The sequence below is a fragment of the Podarcis erhardii genome (assembly GCF_964252035.2).
Source record: "Podarcis erhardii genome assembly, chromosome: 7".
Classification (NCBI taxonomy): domain Eukaryota; kingdom Metazoa; phylum Chordata; class Lepidosauria; order Squamata; family Lacertidae; genus Podarcis; species Podarcis erhardii.
Window position 1 is genome coordinate 17,244,472 of NC_138511.1, and position 11,777 is coordinate 17,256,248.

The following is an 11,777-nucleotide window of genomic DNA, read 5'->3' on the forward strand; positions in this document are numbered from 1 at the left end:
TTGTCATTCATCTTCCATCTAAAAGAGCCGGTTGGTAGTAGTCTCATGTCCATCTTTACTGCATTATGGTCGGAGCAAGTCTTTGGGCAGATTTGGAGGGACAGCTTAGAGACGGCATCAAGGACACTTGCCAGCACACCAGGAAGAGGGGTCAAGACAACCACAGGTGGATAAATTGGTAATAAATGTAACTTGAGGATCTGCAAAACAAACTAGTTAGTCAGATTCAACCAATGTAAACAAATCTAATAAAGTCCGGGCAGGTGTAATTTCTACGCCCATCACCTGGACATGTCAACAGCTGCACACTGGGTCCATGCATCAAGGTTTCCTAAGATTCCTCCCTCCCTACTGTGTGAACCTTCACCCCAAAGTATTCATCAAGTCAAAGGGAATCACCCCCCCCAGCACCCAAAGGTCATACCTGACAACAGCGACTAAAGGATGCCCACAACCCAACACTGCCTCAGGTAAGTGTCTCATTCTTCCTGAAATCTTCTCACCTGCCCAGACTAGATGTCAGCTGAAAACTGAAGGTATACCACTCCAACAATATCACCCAACAATGCAGAATAAGCAAAAAAGGGAAGACCCAGAGCCAATTTGATTCGATTACCCCCCCCAAAAAAAATCCTACTCAGGCCTTGGAAAACAGACGACTAGCCCATGGACCCACAATGCAAAACAGTGGGATGGTGGGTTCTGAATAAAGAAGGAGGGGGAAAGGGGTTTGTGTGTATAATAAAAAATGTATTGGTGGCAATTTAGACTCACAGGCAGTTTTAATTTCACTGCAGAGCCCACAGGGCCTGGATGTTGGTCCCTGGGTTAGGGCATTACAGTTCATCAAAGGGAAAATAATAATAATAAAATTATTTGTGTGTGTGTAATAAAAATAATAAAAAGAGTAAATATAAATAAATAGCAAAAATAAATAAATCCCAGCATTTGTTTTTTCCTAGGGTGGCCTCTGGCTCACAGGTGGCCTCTGGCTCACAGTTCCCCTCTGGGTCCCAGTCTGCTCCTTTTGTGCTAGCCACCCGGGAGGTAGACTTGGAGTTGGGCCTGGGGTATATTCCCTGCAGGCTCCCTGGCCCTCCCGGTACTCTCCTACCTCTTTCCCTTGGTGGCAGCAGTGGCAGTGGCAGTGGCTGCTGCTGCAGTGGTAGTAAGCTGGTGCTCAGCTGGGGGGACCTCCTTTTTGCTTTTTGTTTTCTGTTCACATCTGGACGCCTTTGGGTCTCGGAGCTCCGCTAGGCCATCAGTGGGATGTTCCCAGTCCCACTGGGGTCAAGGCCGCTGGGGTGTGTGCACTCTGTGTGGGCTCCCTGGTTGTCACGTTGGGCACCTGTGGTTCCCTGTGGTTCCCCCACCAATCTTGGCGGCGGTGTTAACGGCACGGGGACCATCCAGGCAGGTTCTCAGGAGTTCTGCACAGCCATGGCGCTTGCCATCTTGCCTCACTGGAAGTCCACGTCAGCAGGATTTTCTATAAAATGATGGCTGGTTGGACAAAACATGTGACTTGGCATCCTCAGGAAGATTAGCTTACTGAAATCAAGTGGATCGAGGAATAACAAAGGAAGGCAAATCTGATACGGCTTGGTGGCCTTCTACTTCTTACATGAACAAGGAAGAACGTTGACTACAACCTCCAATGAGTTGGGCTGCACAGTGGAGGGCATCATTTGCTCATCCCACAGATGTGCTAGAGTTGGTCCCTTCCAACTCTAGAATACTTTGATTCTGATTCACTACCTCAAATGTTCTGTGATGCCAACCTTTGTGGAATGACTCTAAATGCTTTTGTTGACATTACTCGCATGGTCTCTACTGTTCTGTGTTTATTGTAGGCCTTCCAAAGCTCAGTAAAAATATAACCACAAAGTCCCCATTTCTCCTTTCAGTTGATCCAAAGTCAGCACCAAAACCAGCTCCATCCATCATGAAGCATCTTCTGATCCTGCTGTCTGTTCTGGCACTCATGAGTTGCACAAATGCCAGTGATTGTGTGGGTCCAAGTAGTTGTCAGAACAGTGCTGTAAGTATGAAAAACAAAGCCATCATGTCAGATGCTTGGTGAGGACATCCTTGTATCTGGAGAGGTTGGTGCATAGCAGATTATAAAATCCCAAAGTAAAGGAAGGCCAGAGCACCTCAAAAGGGTGGAGGCTTAGTGACGTCTCCAGTTGGTCTTCTGGAGCAGGGAAAGGCAAATGGTGGGGATTTGTGGAGCTCTAGGTGGACTCTGTGACCTCAAAGCAGGAAGCTTTTCTCCATTAAAAAAATCCTGTTATTATAATCATTATTACTAGTATTAGTGCAATCCATGCTCCCTAACCTGATGTGCTCCAGAAGTTTCAAACAGAGATACCCTTGGCTGTTGACCAAGCTGGCTGGGGCTATAGTCTGAAACATGCACAATCAACCACTCAGCACCCATGTAAGATTGTGGCTAATCCATATGCAAACCAATTAATTTAATGCGTGTCAATTTCATGCTCATCAATGGTCTACCACATCTTCACAGCAAGCCTACGTCCACCTCCGAGGCCACTCACTGAAAATGGTGGGCTTAGAATCATAGAACCAACTGAGTATTGTCCTTTAATGCAAGACTAAGATGAAAGACAGCCAACTTTTGTTGTATAAATGTCATGAATTTCTCTGCAGAATTTTGCATTGGTTGAAGAGTTGAGAGCCCTTAATCAAAGAGATTACCTTGGTATCCAAACACCATTCCCAGGATTCAGAGGCATTGGGGGGGGGGTAGACAGAGTGGAATAGCTGTTCAATTGTTTTTTTAAAAATTTACCTTAGACACATTCTCAGCAGTTAAGATGCATCTCTTTCTACTTCTAGCGTGGAAGAATATGTCGTTGTAAGGGGGCATCAGGCTACATAGATTACATGGAGGGAACATACAAAAGAGGTTGGTGTGAACTGGACACTTTTGGAAGATGGGGTAGAAGGATAGCAATTTTGGGGGTAATCCCCTTGGCTTGGCAGATTTCCTTTCTTCTCCAGTGAATAAAAAAGTCCACAATGAGAAATGAGATCATCATCATCCTTATGGTCTTGATCAGGGGTCACCAAACATCCTTGTTCTGAGGGCACATGAGAGAGCAGGGGAAAGTGTTGTGGGCATGACACACTCAGCAAGGCCAACGGCACACTATGGGCTTCAGCAGAATTGTTCTCATGAGCATCATTTTGGCACTGGGAGAGGACACTGGGGCCCAGGCATCCTGTCAGGGAACTGCCATCGGAGCCAAGGGTGGTGGTAAGGCTCCCCAATGACGCTGGAGAGGGAACCAGCAAGGAGAGAGGGAGAGCTTCCGCTGGGGAAGGAAATAGGCGTGACGCCAGGGAGGAAGGGGAGGCTGAGGGAGCTTCGGAGGGAAGGCTCCGAGACGGTTCCAGCGAGACCAGCGGGGAGAGCACAGGACCTCCCTTTGGGACGCCCACTCTGCACAGAAAGCTTCCGCGCAGGGAAGCTAGGCGGCGACTTGGTGTCAAAGAACTTTTATGTTGGAGGAAATTCAGGAAACGCCCACTGACGGATTCTGCCAGTGATTGAGACAGTCACGGAGTACTGACTGTCCAGCCAGGGGAAAGTTTTAACCAAACTACTCAGCTTGGAGCAGTTTGCACCTTACACACAAGCAACCCCAAACCCCATTACACATCCCATTGGCAACTTCCTGGTCAATATGACTGACTGTTTCTACTGTTCTTTTCATCCCAAGTGCAGGAGACAAGAATTCAGCAAGTGTAGTTTCCTTAGCAAATAAGTATCCATGATGGGAAATTAATGACTTGCTGAATGCCTTTTGCTCAGATATTGTTAGACAGCTTGGAAGATGAGAAGGCAATCAACAGAGGATTTGGAAGAGGTTTGGAAGAGGACAATGAGGATGAGTAGAGACCTCAGAAACACACCCTAGGAGGAAAGGTTGTAGCAATGTAAGGTTATATTCAATGAAGTTCTACTCTGAGCCATTGGAATTAATGGACCTAACTTAGGCATGTTCTTTAATTTTAATGGGCTGACTTGAAGTAGGACTAACATTGTATAATGATCGTTAGCAGCAAACAGTTTAGCAAGCTGCTTATCAGTTCACCTGAGCTTTATTTAAAAGCATATTCACAGAGCGGCTCTTGCACACATCCATCACATATCAAAGATGTTCTAATCTAATCAGACTCCTCCTCCCTATTTCACTTCCAGCAAGATCCATGCCAGAAACTCTTAAGCCTGCCTCTACGTTTATGACTTTCCTGGAGGTGTGCCCAATGGCAACACCTCAGACTGGGAACGTCAGTTGGCTCTCCATCACTGTCACTAGATAATGCTTCTGGACTCCCCCGGCCCCTTGGCAGACTGAAAGGAGCTGGACTAAATGACTTCCAGTCCCTCTCAGCTCTCAAATTCTGTGATTCCTGCTTTTTTCATAAAGAAGATCATAGTTGGCCTCTCAGAGGAATGAATCCCATGTCCTTTTCTTTCTCCTCACAGATGTAGAGGCAGCTACTATGGCCGAAGAAAACTGAGACTCAGATTGGGATCAACCCAGATGCTCAGCAGGTTCACCAAATGATCTCAGTGGCATATCTTCACTGCTTGATACCTCCATTCTGCTCCCATAGTCCTTAAGCCCTGAATCCAGATTTCATGGGCAGCCCAGAATTCAGGAAGAATTCAGCAACTGCAAATAAATCTTAGCATTCTAGCCTCTTGTTTGGTCTCTTGAATGTGAACCTACAAGATCTCTGTCCAGGAGTGCAACAGAACATTCTGGGTCCAGTATGTGGGTGGGGTCCTCCAATACACTCTCAGAAGAAGGCACAGATCTGCAGAGAATTTGCATTTGCTTCCTGTGATATTCAAAGTTGTATCCTATTTTTCAGGCAAAGTAGCAGATCCTGAACTAAACCCATGATTTAAAAATACTGATGGTATAATACTTGGCCAAAAAAGATTTTCATATTCCCCCAAAAGACCTGAAGCCTTTTTACTAGCTATAGTATGAGGTTAGATACCAAAGATGGCATATAATCGTTGCCTCTATGCAGCTGCTGGAGCTAGGATAGTTTGCGCCAGAAATTGGAAAGAAAGAGGTAATCCAGCAAAAGAACAATAGTTGTACAAACTGATGGAGTCTGAAAAACTTGCAAATATGACAGCAAAAATAAGGAATTAGGATGAGAGACAAATAAGGGGAGAGTCAAAGAATACCTAAGAAGATATTACACCAAAACTATTCTACAAGTAGGGGTAATACTTTGAGCCACAGTTACCAACAACAAAGAAAATGATGGCAGGAGAATAGGGTGGAAAAACTAATAAATATGCAGCAAAACAAGGTATACTTAGAATAAACCACTGAGCCTCTTGGGCTTGCTGGAAGGCCAGCGGTTCAAATCCCCACGATGAATGAACTCCGGTTGCTCTGTCCCAGCTTCTGCCAACCTAGCTGTTTGAAAGCATGCCAGCGCAACTAAATAAATAGGTACTGCTGCGGCGGAAAGGTAAACACTGTTTCTGTGTGCTCTGGTTTCTGTCACGATGTCCCATTGCGCCAGAAGCGGGTTAATCATGCTGGCCACATGACCCATGGCTCCCTTGGCGATAAGTGAGATGAGTGTCGAAACCCCATAGTTGCCCTTGACTGGACTTAACTGTCCAGGGGTCCTTTACCTTTTACCTTTACTTAGAATGTCATGGACTGATGGGTTGGGAAGTTTGCATAGAAATAATGTATGAGGGAAAATGTATGATGTGTAAATAGAATTTGGAAAATGCATAAATAAAAAATAAAATAAAAGTATAATATTTGGCAGACAGATTGAGAACAGGTGAAGCTTGGGGGGCCACTAGGTGGCGCATCGGAAGATGGCTGACAATAACATCTCACCGACCCACACGAGGTAATTTGGAGGCTATGATGGGGGTAATTAGCCTCCTTAACCCCCCCCCCAGGATTATGGGGGGGATGGCCCTTGCCTGCTGTGCCCTATACCACCCCCGAATTTGTGGGGGTGGGGGCACTAGGCACAAAGCCCTCCTGTGGGATTTTCGGCACTCCTTGACGCCGTCCCCGATTCGCGCCGCTGGTTGCAATGATCTTTAAAAGGAACAAATTTGGACGTGATTAATTGCACATACATCAAGGAAAAAGGGGAGTAAATACTGCTGACAGAAGAGATCTCTGATAACAAGACAACAATAAAATACGAGAAGAACGTCAACATACGGTAATGACTGAGGGGGGAGGGGGGAAAAAACCTGCCTCTACCTTTTTATGTGACCTAACAAGAATCCCCCTCCCCTAATGAGTCAGAAATTAAGGACTTAAGCTGTGGATTTAAGGCTGTGTGGAGATAAACTTTCGATCCAAAGCAATGTTTCAAGATGAAGCTGGAAAGCTAAGAGTTTTGGAGTGACGCAGTCAGGAAAAAATGCCATTCGCCATTTTGTGAGGCATTGTGGGAGCTCTTGGGTCTGGGAGGAGAAAGAGAGAAATAGAGCTGTTTACATATCGTGAATCAACTCCTCGGTGGGACTTAAGAGTGACAAATGCCAAAATTTACGATGGAAAAAGTGATGTTATCTACGAAGGAGATATATGGAAACCATCTGGACTTAGTGGAGGAACGGGAAATCCACACAGGAATATAACACTTGCTATCGGCTTAAGGAGACTAACAGAAGAGATCGTAAAGGAAAAAGAGAAATTATACGAACAAGATATGATGTGGCAACACCAAGATAAGACTGGATAGAATTATGAACTTTGTTTGGACTGATTGGGACTGATTTGGACATTAACGCAGTAATAAGAAGATGATCTGAATTCACCTTTGGATCTTGAAGTATGGGTTTCCCCAACAAAATTTAAAAATTTGGCTTTGTAATTCGGAATTTATATGATGTGATTTAATTTGATGTGATTGGCCAGTTAATAAAAATTATTAAAAAAAGAGAGAGAGAACAGGTGAAGCTTTTCCCCAGAATTGTATTTCCAGAGAAGGAAAAGCCTATATCCCCAGACCTGGGAGGAAGCCCCATTATCCACAAAGAGACCTACTTCTAACAAGTCATGTATTCTGTGAGTTCTCATTGAGTGCCCAGTCCTTAGCTCCTGTACAGCAGGAGGCTTGTCTAAGCCTCACTGCAAAGTTGTTACAGTTTGCATTTGTTATTGGGGGGTAGGGATCCTCTTAGACCCACCCACACCTATTGCGGAAGATCACTTCTAGGGAGTACCTGATTGCAGGCAAACCCACCTCAGGAAAGATGTGTACTTCTTGCTGGTAGAAAACAGAAGGCCAATGTTCAGCGATTCAATGGGCTACACTGTGAGGAAGTGTAAGAAAAGGTATAATAATAATAATATCTTTATTGTCATTGCCTCCTCTCGGGGACAACAAAATTTACTTGGCTGCTCCATCCACCCAGGTAGGGCACTCCACACAAAATCAGAACAACTATAAAAACACTAATTAAAATACAGTATAATACAGCAAGGAAGATTAGATGACTTTCAAAGTCCAGGTTTCCCATTCAGGGCTGAGATCGCTCTGGAGAAGAAGCTGTTCTTGAGATGGCTCGTTCTTGTCTTCATCGTCCTGTATCTCCGTCCCGACGGCAGGAGCTCGAAGAGACAGTGACCAGGATGCGATGGATCTTTTACTATGTCCAGTGCCTTCCTATGGCACCTTGTGGCATAAATCTGCTCTAAGGTGGAGAGTGGGCAGCCAACAATGCTCTCTGCTGCCTTAACAACTCTGCACAACCCCATCCTGTCCTGGGTAGTACAGCTTCCGTACCACACACATAAGCCATAAGTGAGCACGCTCTCAATGGCACAGTGATAGAAGGCAAGCAGCAGTTTCTGTGGAAGATGGTTTTTCCTTAGGATTCTCAAAAAGTACAGTCTCTGCTGCACCTTCTTCACAAGCCCCCTTGTGTTGACACTACAGGACAGATCCTCTTGTAATTCAATACCCAAAAATCTGAACGTTGTTACCCTCTCCACACAGACCCCATCAATCAAAAGTGGCTGGACATTGCTCTTCTGTCTCCTGAAGTCCACCACAAGCTCCTTTGTCTTTCTTGTATTTTTGAGCAAGTTGTTAGCTCTGCACCACTCTGTCAGCCACTCCACCTCATCTCTATAGTCCATTTCACCCTCCCTTTCAGAGATGAGCCCAATCACGGTTGTGTCATCTGCAAATTTGACAACCCTATTACTAGGGTGAGCAGCGACACAATCGTACGTGTAGAGAATATAAAGGAGCGGACTAAGTACACATCCCTGTGGTGTTCCTGTGTTAGTCTTAAGCGTATTAGAGGTATAAGGGCCCAACCAAATCCTCTGGGGGCGGTCTGACAGAAAGTCCAATATCCACCCACAAAGTGATAACGGAAGCCCCAGATCTTCCAGTTTAGACATCAGACGTTGTGGTAGAATGGTATTAAATGCCGAGCTGAAATCTAAAAAAAGCAGTCTGGCATACCCCCCCCCCCCCGTTGCTTCAAATGTGCAAGAACGGCATGGAGGGCAATCGCCCCAGCGTCCTCTGTCGATCTTTTCGTTTTATAAGCAAATTGGAATGTGTCCAGTCCCTCTGGTAGGCAAGCAATGACATAATTTCGTACCAGCTTTTCAAAGCACTTCATGATTATAGGTGTGAGTGCTACTGGACGAAAGTCATTTAGATCTTCTGGGTTAGATTTTTTTTGCTATTGGAATGATAGTAGAGGACTTTAGGCAGGATGGAACAATAGCCTGGGCTAGTAAGGTGTATTAATGGAGAGGGGTTTTGCTTCATAACTTTGTTTCCAGTGAGGACACAGATAGGCTTTTTAAAGAAAGAACTTGGAAGCTCAAAATCTGAGTACCCTGTTGGCTTGGGCCCAGGACATCAGAACCCACCCACCCACCCTATCTGCCTCTTGGAGGCGCTGTGTCTTTTTCAGGAACACAAGCATTAAAAGAGCCCTTCTGAGCTCACACAGGGTACATTTCCCTCACCACTGCACTGGGTGAGATATTATGGTCAGAAATACTCAAAGAGAAGGGAGTCCAAGATGGATGTTACTGTGAGTGCCACACTTTTAACATTTGAAAACAAAAGGTATTGTGTTCCCATGACTACCCACAGATGCAAAGCACTGCTTCTGGCCCTTTTCTGAATCAACACCTTCCATGTCTCAGCTAGCAGGGCCCACTGGGAGATATCCAGCATCCATGCTTTCCCTAGCCTTACCAACCTCTTGCAATTGCTCCCACCTCTTGGCTGAGTGCCAAGCCACAATAGAACAACACAGTACTCTTTCAGCTCTTTGGGCTGATGCAATGTGGTGCCCTACAAATGCTTTGGATAACAGCTCTCAGGATCTCTGGCCATGTGTGTCTCCCTTGTAGCTTCCCCTGCTCCCCTGCTGGCCAGGAGTATGTGATTTCAGGATCAGCCAATGGGCTGTTGGGATTACAGATGTCTCTTCCAGGAGGGCAGAGATGCTTGAGGAAAAAGATTTGCCAGCCTTCATAAGCATTTGGGGAACACAGCCTTTGCTGAGACAGCATCTGTCATAGTAAAGAACAGTAGCTGGGAGCTGTCCAGGGTGTTGAATTGCCTTGCCATAGTTACCTTTCCTTGTCATTGCGAATTCTCCTGTGGATCCCAGAGGAGACCCTGGAGCAACAGAGAAGTCTGCTCAATCTTCAGCATAGCAAATAAGTTAGCACCCCCCCTCAACTTTCCCTTTTCCAGGTTAAAGGTACCCAGCTTTCAACTCTCTCTCATAGAACTTGGTTTCACACACATCCTTTCTTCTAAATGTGACTGCGTACAACGGAGAACTACTCCAAAAATAATGTTTTGGAGCTGCTGAAGTTTCCAGCTTCACTGGCATCTCCAGCTATGGGACATCTGCGTGTTTTAAGGCATGAAATGGGTCAAGAACTTTCCCTTGAATTCCAGAGTGCAGGTCCTGTTGATTCAGCTGGTATCTAATGACCAGGGTATACCACCAACCCTGCTTATTAGTACACTGCCACAACTCCTTACAGCCAAATAACCTGAGCCAGGAGACTTTGGGCACAACAATGAGATTCAAAAGGAGCAGGAGCTAAAACCCAGACGCTCTGCTTCCTGAGAATCAGGTTATCTGCCATCTCTCCCCAGAACTTTAAACTTATCAGATATTAAACATGCAAGGAATCATAAAACCTACTGACAAATACCCCTTCCTCTTGGTTCATGTGGGAACCAATGACACTGCAAGCAGTAGCCTCCAGAAGATCAAAAGAGACTTTGAGGCTCTGGGCAGGAAATTGAAGAAATTAAATGCACAAATTGTCATCTCATCTGTCCTCCCAGTTGAACGACGTGACCCAGGGAGAGAGGGGAAAATAGTGGAAGTGAACAGCTGGCTTCGCAAATGGTGTAAACAGGAACGGTTTGGATTCTTAGATCATGGACTGCAGTTTCTTGAAGATGGACTTCTGGCAAGTGATGGGCTGCACCTCACAACGGTTGGGAGGAATGTTTTTGCCAAAAATCTCAGAAACCTCACCAGGAGGGCTTTAAACTGACTAATGTGGGGGAGGGAGACAGTGCTCCTGAAGGTAGGAGTCTATCAATTGATGAAGATGATCATCCAAATGTCATAGACCAAATGGAGCAAACAGCACGCTGACCTAGTGGTGGGAGGGAAAAATCCTTAAATAAGAGACACGGGGGAATGATTAATGGACTTCTATGTCTGTACACTAATGCACAAAGCATGGGAAATAAACAAGATGAGCTTGAGCTCTTGGTACAGCAAACTAAATATGACATAATAGGCATCACTGAAACCTGGTGGGATAAGTCCCACGACTGGAATGTAATAATGGAGGGATACAATCTATTTCAGAGAAACAGACCAGACAAGAAAGGAGGAGGAGTGGCGTTGTATGTCAGGGATGTGTATACCTGTGAAGAGATCCAAGATTTAGAACCTCAAAGCCAAAGTGAGAGCATTTGGGTCAAAATTAAGGGAGAGAAGAATAACAGTGACCTCATTGTGGGAGTTTACTATAGATCCCCAAGCCAAACAGAGGACATAGATGATGCCTTCCTGGAACAGATGGCCAAGCATGCAAAAGGAAGGGAGATTGTAGTAATGGGGGACTTCAATTACCCGGATATTTGCTGGATGTCAAACTCAGCCAAGAGCATAAGGTCAAACAGATTCCTCACTGGCCTTGCAGACAACTTTGTTGTCCAGAAAGTGGGAGAAGCAACAAGAGGAACAGCCATTTTAGATCTGGTCCTAACCAATGTTGATGACCTGGTTAGTGGGGTAGAAGTGGAAGGATCATTAGGCGCGAGTGATCATGCTCTTCTGAAGTTTACTATACAGCGGAAAGGAGCAGCCAAGCATACTAAGACTCAATTTCTTGACTTTAAGAAAGCCGACTTCATAAAACTTAGGGAAGTGCTGGGTGAGATCCCATGGACAGTAATACTAAAAGGAAAGGGAGTTCATGATGGCTGGGAGTTTGTTAAGAGGGAGATAGTAAAAGCACAACTTCAGGCAATACCAATGAGCCGGAAACATGGAAGGTGCCTAAAGAAGCCAGGGTGGCTATCTAAAGAACTTTTAACTGAGTTAAGATTAAAAAAGGATGTGTACGAAAAATGGAAAAGGGGGGAAACCACCAAAGAGGAATTCAAACAAATAGCCAGCACGTGTAGACACAAAGTCAGAAAAGCTAAAG

The 11,777-nt window shown here is 45.3% G+C and overlaps 1 long non-coding RNA gene across 1 annotated transcript; it reads left to right on the forward strand.

Moving 5' to 3' along the window:
* Positions 1 to 1,782: 1,782 nt before the first annotated feature.
* On the forward strand, positions 1,783 to 4,733 carry LOC309346328. Its single transcript, XR_014158605.1, has 4 exons — positions 1,783 to 2,041; positions 2,863 to 2,932; positions 3,842 to 3,966; positions 4,520 to 4,733. It is a non-coding gene; the product is annotated as an uncharacterized lncRNA (long non-coding RNA).
* Positions 4,734 to 11,777: the final 7,044 nt, after the last annotated feature.